At 42.3% G+C, this 12,688-nt stretch overlaps 1 long non-coding RNA gene across 1 annotated transcript; it reads left to right on the top strand.

The window, feature by feature from the left end:
- Nucleotides 1–348: 348 nt before the first annotated feature.
- Nucleotides 349–12,411, top strand: LOC107114673. Its single transcript, XR_001482650.1, has 4 exons — nt 349–385; nt 3,177–3,287; nt 7,474–7,640; nt 12,369–12,411. It is a non-coding gene; the product is annotated as an uncharacterized LOC107114673 (long non-coding RNA).
- The last annotated feature ends 277 nt before the right edge of the window (nt 12,412–12,688 follow it).

The raw sequence follows: 12,688 nt of genomic DNA, 5'->3' as shown, positions 1-12,688 counted from the left end.
TAAATGTTAGCTAGTCACAGAATGTAACTTGAACAGATTCCCTCTTGCACAGTTTTATGAAATGAAAATCTACCAGTCTAGATGAACCCTGAGCAAGTATTTGAACTATTTATTTATTTAAACAGTTGTATTTGCTTTTTCTAGTAGCTTTTCAGGCAGCTAATACAATTTAAAACATTGTTACAGCACCTAAAACTACAGACCCTTGAAAACAAAATAATTTGCATGGACTATAAAGGGTGCACAGATATAAAACTCATGGTTTTGTTTTTGGAAATGTTTTTTTAAATGCTAAACTGAAAAACAGAGTTGAAAGAAGTCTTGTCATATAAAAACTACTTTTCCCCTCTCCAGAAACAACTACGCAAATCTGTGGAAATGCAATGTGAGTAACCTATTTTGTTAATACCCATCTTGATCTATTTTGTGAATGCATTTGTCTGTGTTGTCTGATCGAGAATTTCTAGTTCTACTGGGGTCATTGGGAAAGCTTTGTTTACTTGGCCCCCTCTTGTGCTCTTGTTTTGTTCCTTATACCAAGAAGGTATGAAATGGTACCTGCAAAGACTGGGATGTCGTGGTCAATGCTCCCTCTAAGCTGTGGGGTCTTGTGAGCAAAAATTCTACTTTGTGAGCTACTAGCATTAAAGTTGAGAGTGAGCGATTTGGCTACTGCATAAATTAGTTTGCTCTGGAGCCTTCGTTCCTGAGCTAAGACAAAAGTCTGTGAGCTGAAGGCTAAAAAACTGTGAGCTAGCTTACACTAATTCAGCTTAGAGGGAACACTGGTTGTGGTAAGTATATATCTTTGTAAGGCCACATTTTAAGCTGCAATCAAGCATCATAAGAAGCTCCAGTGAAACTGAGATATGTATGAATATGGCTTCCCCACCCCATGCTTATAAGCGTACCTCCTTACTTTCTTTTCTTCTTGTGCATAGCATGATTAAGGATGCCTGGTTTGAAACCAATTCTGGTCCCCAAACTCCTATTGGGTGGAGTTGTGGCTGAGACATAGTGCATTCTTTTTGTGCACAAGTTCCCATAGCATCTTCAGTTACAAACAACAAGTGTAAAAGGTTAATGTTGTCTCTGCAGTCCGAGTAACAATAATTACCTTGATAGACTTTGATAAAGCAGTTTCATGTGACAGATGAATGCAGGAACTTGATGGAATCAAAGTTTTTATCTTCACAAGCTGGATTCTAAACCTCAGTCCTCTCCACTCTTGTTGAAATCAGTACACATAGACGGGAGGGAGGTGTAAACACACTGGCCCCGCTTTCCCGCTATACCAGGTCACCAGCCCATGTACATGAAGTCTGTTCATGTAGGAAGCGTACGTATGTAGGCTACATCTCCATGAATGGGAACACTTCTTTTTCAAATGTTCCTGATCATGGGATCATATGTACATGCATGTTCTCAGTATGTAGACTCTGTGCTCATGAGCCAACAATTACCCATAAGAGGGATCGGCACACTCATACCTGCTGTCTCTGTGTGTGCTGATTTCAACATGTGTAGTGTGTGTGGAGGGCTTGGCTAACATAGGTATAAAATGTGTGAAGAAAAGGAATTTTTAGTTTAGTGGACTCTTGCATTCACACGGCAAGGGGAAGCAGAGTTTGTTTCAATCCAATAATTTTCCATCATGTTACATGCAAGAAGAGAGTGAGGCAAGTATGGCAGCAACCCATGTTTGTGTACATCTTTGTTTAAGTGGAGCTCCTTGTAATGGCTGAATGTAGAATTAAGGTGGCTTTTAGTGAAAAATGTAATGGAACTGTAATGTTATCACGAGAAATCAGTGGAATTGCGTTCGTCAACAGGTTGTGGTTTGTGGCCCCAAATCATGAGTAACTTGAAGATTAAAATAGTTTTGGAAAATTTGAAAGCTACAGTACTGGAGAGTTGTAAGAAATTTAACCTGTTACTCTGGTTGAACAGGGTGTTGTAAGGTAAGTAGGTTCCCCAGTTTTTTCCTGCCAGAGTCTGTATGCTTTGAGCAGTTGGCTGATACACAGAAATTCAGCAGGCCTCACTATATTGTCACGGCAGGCAAAGTTGCACCATCTGTAAACAGCTGCTGATGGTAAAGGACCTTTGGCAAGACGAAAGATGGAATAATAACCCAAAGGCTACAATAGCTGAAAACTATAAACAGTATTTGAAGCAGAAGTGTTTCGAACAGATACACCGTCTAGTTGGTGAATTTTCTCAAATTATATTGAATTTTAAAATTGGGAGCATTCTATCAAACAAGTCCTCCCCCTTGAATATTTAGGATGGATCTGTAATTTTCATAATCAATGGTCTTGGGACCCTCATACCCACGGGACTGCCTCTCCCATTACAACCCTCTCTTCGGTCATCATCTAGGGGCCTCTTTCAGATGCCTGGCCCCAGGATGGTTACGTTAGCTGTCACCAGGGGAAGGGCCTTCTTGGTTGTGGCCCCTATCCTGTGGAATGCACTCTTGGATGATACTCATGCCCTGGTGGATTTATTTAGTTTCCACAGGACATGCAAAGCTGAATTATTTAGGTTGACTTTTGGAGGATAACCATGTGTTTGGGCTGTTTTTATAGTGGTATGGAGATAGACACATTAATTAATTAATTTGTTTGTTTGTTTGTTTGTTTGTTTCATTATATTTCTATCCCGCCCTCCCCGCGAATGGGCTCAGGGCAGCTCACAGTTTAGGGCACCATGTTCATACTTTAATCTTCATATTTTATTTTTTATTTCTTTTTATGTTGTTTTTATCTTTTTGGTTTTAATGTCAGTCACCATCCTTTGGGTGAGTGGCGACAAAAAATTCTAATAAATAATAAAATAAGATGTACTTGTTAAACTGAATTATTTCATCAATTAAAAACACAGTTTGATTTACTGCAATATGTGTATCAGGATAAACATTTTGATCAGATTAAAAATCAGAATAGAGTTCTCAAAACTTAATTACTTCAATATTAACTGAATAGATATTTCAGTCTGATGTGTTCAGATCGCTGCAGAAATTAAAAGACAGGGGCTTCAGACACTGTCATTGTTGGTAGCAGGCTCGTATCGTTACTGATGCAACATGATGGAAAAAAATGAATGTGTAGCCACTGCGCACCAGGATGAGCTGAGGTTGCAGGTATGTTTATAATGTCTGTCTCTACTTCCAGCTAACAAGCCTGCACCTGGGCCTCCTCCTCATGGCTACGGGGGGCCTGGATACCCAGGACCACAGCCACCGTATGGCTACCCTCAATATGCCCCTGGACTAGGTTTTCAAGGTAATAAGTCAATGTCTATACTAACTTTCTGGTTTGTTCAAAGAACTGCAAGCTTATATTGTGGCCATGTCTTTATGCTGGTCATGTGTCTGCAGTGTGTTGTTTTGTCTTAACTGTTCAATATCTAATTGTATTTCAAAGAAATCCTTAAGAGTGTGTGTGAATCTAATCATGCGCATATGTAGTCAAACCAGATACCTTCCTCAATACCAAATGTCCAGAACATTGCATTTTTTTTTAAATGCTTTTCTTAACACTTGGTGCCAAAATGAATGAAACTTGTCCAGTGGGACAGACAAGACTTCAGGAGAATTGCATATGCCTTTCATGCAGAAGATCAAGCATGGTGTGTCAAGTTACAAGAATTTTCAGGAAGCAGTGACAAGAAAGATCTTGTGCCTGAGGTCTCAAACGGATCAAAGATGTCTTGAAATATTCCACCCTCTCTCCTTGGCTACCCTTAATGTCTTCTGGAACACCCATGTGGTGTCTCTTCCTCCAGATCCCACCCATCCCATAAATCCTTTTCTTTGCCTCTTTTGACCCCTGTTCCCTTTTTTTCTCTCCCAAACCTGCCAGGACAAGTTCTTAGCACAGTTGTCTGCATTCTGATTAATTACTCTGTCAAGTATTGTGTACACTGTTGTCCCTATATTTAAATAACAGCAGCAATAATAATAATGGGCAATGCAAGGAGTATGTTCTTTCTTCAGCACAGTTCTTGTATAACTTATTAATTTGTCTGGCACAGTGTGGCATATAAATTGCATTAATGTGAGTGATGGTTCCTCCCGATGTGCCTTTTTATTTTGAATGATCTAATAGATGCATTTGTTTCTTTGGAACAGTCAAGCATTCATCAAGTATGTCTTGCTAGATGATTTAAAGTGAAAAGCCACATTGGGAATGGAGTATACGGTGGGTTTCCTGATCGCAGGAGCAGAGCCCTGCCTGCACTAGAGACTGCAAGGAGAAGGGAGGGGCGCACAAAGAGGCCTAGAGGGGTCAGCATAGGGATATGGAAGCTGTGCAATTGTGTGAGAATAAATAAGACTGGATTTTGAAACTATGCAGATAACATTCAGTTGGCAATAAGGGCTGTGTACATAACTTATCTCCTGCCAACCTAGCAGTTCGAAAGCAAGAAACTGCAAGTAGATAAATAGGTACCACTTCGGTGGGAAGGTAACAGCGTTCCGTGCGCCTTGGTGTTTAGTCACGCCGGCCACATGACCATGGAAATGTCTTCAGACAGCGCTGGCTCTTCGGCTTTGAAACGGAGATAAGCACCGCAACCCTAGAGTCGGATTTGACTGGCTTTCGAGCAAGGGAACCTTTACCTTTACCTTTTTACAAAACACATAGTAGGCATAAGCTTGAATCCACTGGCTAATTTCTGTGAATTGAAGGGGTGGGTGTTTTTTGTCACTTTCTCCATCCTTAGACCTGCAATACCTGGGTCATACTGTTCCTAGGATCTTCAGTCTCCCAGGATTGGGGGGGTGGGGCACAAGGAAGACATGATCCACAGATGGATTTTTAGTGATGGTAAATGTAGGCATGTTTTTAATGGTCATGCTGGGATAATAAAGGCCTTTTAAGAAAACGTCTGTTTTCTAGAGTCATAAGAACATAAGAGAAGCCATGTTGGATCAGGCCAATGGCCCATCCAGTCCAACATTCTGTTGTCACACAGTGCACAAACCCAGGTGACATCAGGAAGTCCACCAGTGGAGCCAGAACTCCAGAAGCCCTCCCACTGTTCCCTCTCAACTACCAAGAATAAGAGCATTACTGCCCCAGACATGTATACCTTCTGGCTAATAGCCACTGATGGACCTCTGCTCCATATGTTTATCCAATCCCCTCTTGAAGCTCTCTATGCTTGTAGCCACTAGCACTTCCTGCAGCAGTGAATTACATGTGTTAATTATTCTTTGGATAAAGAAGTACTTCCTTTTATCTGTTCTAAGCTTACTGCTTATTAATTTCATTGAGTGCCCACACGTTCTTGTATTATGAGAAAGGGAGGAAAGTACTTCTTTCTCTACCCTTCTCTATCCCATGCATAATTTCGTAAATCTCTATCATGTCAACCCTCAATCGTCATTTCTCCAAGCTAAAGAGCTCTAACCTCTCTAACCTTTCTTCACAAGGAAGATGTTCCTTCCCCTTAATCATTTCAGTTGCCTTTTTCTGCACCTTTTCCAATGCTATAATACCTTTTTTGAAGTGCAGTGACCAGAACAGTACACAGTATTCCAAATGAGGCCACACCACAGGGGCATTATGATACTGACTGGTTTTCAGTGGCCAATACCTATGACAAACACTGGGCATGTCTGGATCATTTTCTTTGTGTTATTCAGACCACTTATTTCTTCTAATTATTCAGACCACACACCATTGATTTATACAGGGGCATGATACTGGCTGGTTTGTTGTCAATCCCCTTCCTAGTAATCTCCAGTATAGCATTTGCCCTTTTTATTGCAGTCGCACACGGAGTCAATTTTTTCAGTGAGTTATATACCACAATTCCAAGATCTCTCTTCTGGTCAGTTACTGCCAGTTTGGTCTTCTTCAAGGTATATTTATAGTTAGGATTTTTGGCTCCAATGTGCATTACTTTACACTGGCCCACGTTGAACCACATTTGCCACATTGACATCCACTTGCTCAGCTTTGACAGATCCCTCTGGAGTACCTCACAGTCCTCTGGTTCTCAGTACTGCCCTTAACAGCTTAGTGTCATCTGCAAACTTGGCCACTTCACTGCTTAGTCCCAACTCCATCCAATTTATTTAAGCAAAAGGGGGTGAAGGATTCACATCACTGGTACTGTGAGGTCTTTTGGTGGACAGTAAGGAGGAATATCATCCATACAGTTGGTGAGAGGATAAATCATTGCCAGCACTCCCTTTCTTAATGGATTTTTGCACCCGACTTATGGATGCCCTCTATGGTTTTGAAGGCAAGAGATGGTCAGAGGTGGTTTGCCATTGGCTGCCTCTGCATAGTAACCCTGGACTTCCTTGGTCATCTCCCATCCAAATAGTTACCAGGGCTGATGAGGTCAGGTCAGCCTGGGCTATCCATGGGATTAGCCATGGGAAAAGGAGACACTGTCTCCAGCCACCCCATCTCCATTATTAGCCTTAGTTTGGACATTTTAAAAAAATCCATGTCTTAAGGTCACTTTTAGAAGTATCAATCCATGACACTTGAGAATACCAGTTTGCTTCCCATAGCTGGTAGCTTTTGAAAGCAAGAATATAGTTGGGCAAGAAACAATGTTTGGCAAGGTCTGATTATAGACACCATAGTGCAGCTAGTTATGCTTCTAGTTGCACTAGCTGGGATTCATACTCGACATCTCTTGCAGGTTTGTTGTAAATGATGTGGGAGGGGAAAGTAACCACAATCCTGACCAACATAGCAGTTAAGCCACAACTTTTGTATTTAAGCAGACTTGTAGTGCAATCCTATGCAGAGTTACTGCAGCCTAAGATCATTTATTTCAATAAGCTTTGACTGGAGTTCCTGTGCATAGGATTGCAACACTTAATAAATTGAGAGAGGCAGATTTGAGCAAGGGTTATCTGGTCTTGCAGTTTAACTGGCTTGTATATCAGGCTGAAACTCACCTCTAATCAGTTAGACTCTTTGGCCTCTTCACTAGAATGAAAAATGCTGCAGTAAATACTGCACATGGTTAAGGGGGTTTGGGGTTTAGAGAGAATCCAAGAGACATTGCTGATGGCTCCACATAGTCAGACACAGACAAGCAACAAGAGCTATGTGCTTTGTATTTTTGACCCAAAATGTACAGCAGAACGATGCTCATGTGTTCTCTCATTTTTATGCCAAAATTGTGCTATGAAATGATTCTCTTATTTGCATTGCTTGCATTTTTATAAGGTCAGCTCTGTACTTTGAGGGGAAACCTGCACTGATGCATTGTTTCTAATGTCTGCATTTTGTTTACATTGGTGAGTGCAGATTTAGAATCCAAGGCACCAGTTTGTTTTCCAGCATTCCGATATATTTCATATGCATGTCTTACCCCTTTGTATGTGGTTAGAGGGGGATGGTAACAAATGAAAATGACCTGGAAAGTGCTTGGGGGGGGGGGGAGGCAATATGAATTCCACAATCTGGTATCGTGTTTTTTTTTTTTCTCAAGGAGCTCCAGGTGCTCCAGGACAGCCTCCTTATAATTTCCAAGGTTATCAGCCATCTTATGGAGCTCCACCTCCCCAAGGTCAACCTAATGCACCTGGTGTCACAATTTGGATGCCAGCACCACCTCCAATTCCGAACTGTCCTCCTGGATTAGAATATTTAAGCCAGGTATTTTCCCTTTCTATATTTAAACACTGCTTGTTTTTCCCCCTCTTTCCTAATAAATAAGGATATATGTAATATGTGAACATGTTAATACCTATGGGAAGATCCAGTAATGTATTTATTTAAAACATTTCTGTGCCACCTTTCCATCCAAATCAGATCCCCAAGGCAGCGGACATGAATATATGAAAACGTTTCAGTGTTGAAACAATGCCACACTAAAACAGCAGTTAAAATGGAAGTGTATTTAAAATTGTGGCAGGATGGCCATACTGCCCTGTAAGTGCAAGGTGGTTTCCTCCCAGACTTCCCCTGCGAGCTCACAACCAGCCCTGTCAGGAAGCTGGGACAGAAAGTTCCTAATTGCCCCTCTCTGATAGCGTGCCACTGCCTTGAGTAAAATCTGCTGTTCTCTCTCCCCTAGCATCACCCAAGGTCAACAGCACAGGGGTGTGTTTCATTAGTGTGCCGAATGGCAAGGTGTTGAGTATGGAAGTGTGCAGACTCTTTAGTTTAAACAATGTTGTTACTATTATTTAGTTTAAACAATGTTATTCGGGCCCCTTTCGGGCTGCTGTGGATTCTCTAATCAGATGCTCTAATCTGAATTGGCTTGCCACCGAATTGCTGCCGAAATTCAGCGGCAATTTGGCCCCATTATATCCTATGGGCCTTTGAAGTCATTGGTGAAAACATAGGGTATATTATGGGGGCTGGAGGGGAGGGGATTTGAGGGAGAGGCTCTAGACTCACAGAGTAGCTACTGAAGCCTCTCCCCAAGATACCCACCAAGGTTCAAGAACATTGGACCAGGGTTTCCAATTCTACAGGCCCCCAAACAGGTTGCCCCGATCCCCTCCATTGTTCTCTATGGTGGGAACAAGAATTACTTTTTTCCCACGGTGCTGTTAGTGGCTCTGAGAGGGAGGGAGTTTGAGGGAGAGGCTCCATATTTTCAGGGTAGCTTCAGGAGGCTCTCCCGACATAAACCCCCATATCTCAAAACAATTGGACCAGTGGGCCCATTTCTATGGGCACCCAAACAAGTCACCCCCATTACCTCCATTGTTTCCAATGGGGAAACCCAGCCAGCAGCACTTAAGGCAGGCAAGCAGGCAGCACCCAGCAGTCAGACTCTCCCAGAGAATCTCAGGGAAAGTGAACTGTCTTGGGAGGTGCTTGTTTGCCATGAGAACAAGTGGCACACACCAGAACAAGTGGCACTGTGGCAGTGCAAGCATGCCACAGTGCCACAGAGAACCCCCAAAAGACCAATGGGGGGGCAGTTTCACCCAATTGCTGCATGCATGTGCAGCCTGCAAGTTTGGTGGTGTTGCTTTGCACCCCACCTTCCTTGCTTGGGAGGGGGAGGAGAGAGTCAACTCTACCCAACTCTATCCTGGCCTGACCTGCTACATCCCTGGACTTCTGGTTCCACCATCAATTTTCAAAGGGCAGGACCTGTATAAATGTTGTTCCTGTTGGTCTTTTGGGGTTTCTACTCTGAAAATTTAGTTGGTATCTTGGGGAGAGGTTCCAGCCGCTACTCTGTGAGTTTGGAGCCTCTCCCTCAAACCCCCTCCCCTCTAGCCCCCAGAATATACCCTGTGTTTTCGCCTTTGACTTCAATGGCCCATAGGATAGAATAAGGCTGAAATTGACATTCGGCCGGACGAAACTGACATGCAGGAGTCTTACTGCTGGCAGAAATTAATTCTGTCCGAATCAGCCGAATTTTGTTTTTTATTTTTATTTTTGCACACCCCTAGTTATTACTATATGACACAAACTCAGGATAACTACAAGATAGGTTCTGGGTACAGCTTATCAGAATAAAGAAAAGTTACTGGCTAGCTACATGCAAACCTTGAAGCATCTGTTCTTTGCTGGTTGCATGGTGCCCCTTCCGAAGCACATCTGCCAGCATCCTCCGGTGTCTTTCTCCTCTGTCATCCCTCTTCATAATGCACACACAAGCGGGCATGTGTCCCCAACAACCATAGCACCAAATACCTTAACAAAAGACCCAAACAAAGGAACAGCTTCTCTCGTGCTAGGCCCTCACCAGTCTGGGTGCTAGAACATGGTCCGTCCAATCCAAGAGCTAGCATTTTTTCCCTTTAGGTTGTCTGGAGGAGAGCATCTTTCCCATACTCTGCCCACCTCAGGGATGCCAGTACACCTTTTCATCACCATGACTGTCACAGCCCATATTGTCCGTCTGCCCTGTCATCCACCAAAAACCCCACATTTAAACAATTCAGTAAAACATATAAGCACACATAACACAACCAGGGAGGAGGGCCAGTAACAGGTATTGGGGGTATGCCAAACAAAACAGAAAACAAGTCTTCACCCTCTGGCAGAAGACAGCAGAAGATAGCAGGAGAGAGATGCATCTCCCTGGGGAGGGAGTTCTAAAGTTTGGCACCACAACTGAGAAGGCACTTTCTTGGGTTGCCACCCACCAGGTTTCAGCTGGTAATGGCACCTGAAGCAGGGCTGCTGAAGATGGCTAGAGTGAATGGGTAGATACGGAAAGCATTCATGAGTTGTATAATAACTACTGAGATAGCTCTTACGCTTAGAAATACACCTCTGTGCATTTCCAACATACATTTCTGGAAGTAGTCTGAGTTGCTGCTGCTGTTATGCATTCTCATGCAAATGCTAAGGTGGGGGAGGACATGCTGGAGGCCAATCCGCAATCAAGTGCTAGAAGGGAATGTCCCTTTGCACTGTGATTTGAGAGAATCCATGACATTTCACATGTCTCAAGAGCTGTTTTCTGTGCAACTTCCTTGTACTTGGTTGTTGTTGCAAAGAGCACCAGGAACTGCTGTAGGAAAGCAGATAGGCAGTGGCAGTGCAGCGACACTATTCAATGACGTTCCCTACACTCTTGTGTAATAATCCGATCATAGAAGGCAAAAACAAGTGTAGTAAACAGACTCACTACTTACAAATTGCCAAAATGCTAAAGAACATGTATTAGACAGTAGTGAATACAAAGTAGCCACATAAGAAAAATACAAAATGGAAACAATGAAGAACTTGTGTAATAATACACTACAACAGAAAAATCCACAGAATAATGGAGAACTAATATAATAACGCAATGTTGTGTCTGGATGTTTGATTACAACATTTCAAAGTTCATCCTTCATCAGGGTGTTCTACAATGAAACACACAATGTATTAAGAAAAGGAGAGCCGTACAATAAACATGCAAGGTCAGTGTACAAATCAAACCAACAGCTTACCCCCTTAAGTTGCTGTGGCTTCCATATTTTTGTTCACATGCACTGGGAACAATCTGTGTTAGCAAAAAATGCAACAAATCATACACAGTCCATATAAATAAGTATAACATTGCTAAAAGCATTTCTTGCAGCTACTCACAAGAATTCAATACAAGAACGGATGCAAGTCTCCAATGTGTAATTCAGCAGTTTCAGGCTTCCAGTGGGACCGACAGCATCTCTTGGCTGGGCTCTGAGTTGAATGTAATTAAGGTGGTTGTGTTAATGCAGACCAGCTGTGTTTGTGGAGAGCCACATTGTCAGATTTATCTTGAGTTTAAAGAAAGCATGCCAAGTCCAAATTCTGACTAAGGCCAGACGGAAATACAGTTTAAGACGGGAGATCCAAAACATTTCTGTTTGTAACAATCTCTTACACATGTCTGTTCTTTCACCTGGTGTTTGTTTAATGACTTTCACCTGGTGTTTGTTTAATGAGATCAGACTAGCCTGGGCAAGACTAGCAAGGACAGGTACCAGAGGTGATACCCAGCTGAAAACATAGCATACTCACACTGCTCCTTTGCACTCCTGTCTCTTTGGATAGCTTTATTTGCTGGTGGTTCTGGTAGCAGCTGTTGGCTCCAAGGTGGAGAACCTGGTGCTCTTTCTGTGACCCAGAATCCTCCTCATTTCATTTACATGTGAGAGGCTGAGCTAATCAGGGGTGAGCCAGGAGGACCCTTTGACCTGAGCCTCCTGTTGAGAAGGGATCTTGACTTTAGAACCTTGTTAATTTCTTGGTGCTTGATAAGTTTAACAGTTTATTTTTATGTGTTCCATGTCATCATTTTTTATTTGTATTATGGCGGGTGGCCTCAAAAGCTAGCCATGTTCTGGGCCTCTCTGGATCTCTGAAAGTAGGCTTGCCAAGTTGCCCACTGTGATGGCCAAACATTTGGTCACTACACAAGGGATGAGGCACTACCATGTTACAGCATTGCCTCCAGGCTCATAACCAGTCCAGAAGTGATCTCACAGCATTGCACAGTGCTCTAGGCGTTTCCTAGATTTAAGTATTTATGTACAACTATTCCTAGAGCACCATGTGATGCTGATTACTGCAGTCCTTACTGCCCACTCCAGTGCTCCCAGGGGTTACCCAGCCAGGGTCTGGCAACCCTGTCTGAAAGGGCCTGGTGAAACTCATTCTGTGCCCTGTCCCAGCTGCCCTGTCGTTTGATTTGGTTTCTCTAGCTATGATTGTTCAGTACATTTACTAAAAAAGTCATCTCCATTGATTCATTGAAACAGTTTCTAAATAAATGCGTTTTGGGATTTGGTTGAGTAATAGATTTGGTTTTGGTTGGTTATAGAGCACCCTGAGTCATGTGGTCATGGGGACCGAACATAAAAATAACTGGAAATATGATGTTTTAAATCACATTTCAGTTTTAATATGTGCTTTTCTTTTAAACCACTGTGACAGATTGATCAGATATTAATTCATCAGCAGATTGAACTTCTGGAAGGTGTGTATTTTATTATGCTACTTGAGGTTATCGGTGGATCCAGAGATATCTCAAATGTTTGTTTCTCAGCTTCTTCGGTTTCTTTGCAATGCTGGATGAGTGGAGATATTTGAGTTTTAAAAGCATTACTCAATTTGTAGCCCCTAAAATGCAATTAGGAATATAATAAATTGTTTACGTTAACATGGGGTACATATAACCAGAATGCATAGTTATATTCAGTATTACGGTAGTGGATGTTACAGATTAAAAAAAAAAAAAGATCAGGTAATATATT

The sequence above is a fragment of the Gekko japonicus genome, unplaced genomic scaffold (assembly GCF_001447785.1).
Source record: "Gekko japonicus isolate JY-2015 unplaced genomic scaffold, Gekko_japonicus_V1.1 scaffold2646, whole genome shotgun sequence".
Classification (NCBI taxonomy): Eukaryota; Metazoa; Chordata; class Lepidosauria; order Squamata; family Gekkonidae; genus Gekko; species Gekko japonicus.
This window is presented reverse-complemented; position numbering and strand designations above follow the sequence as displayed.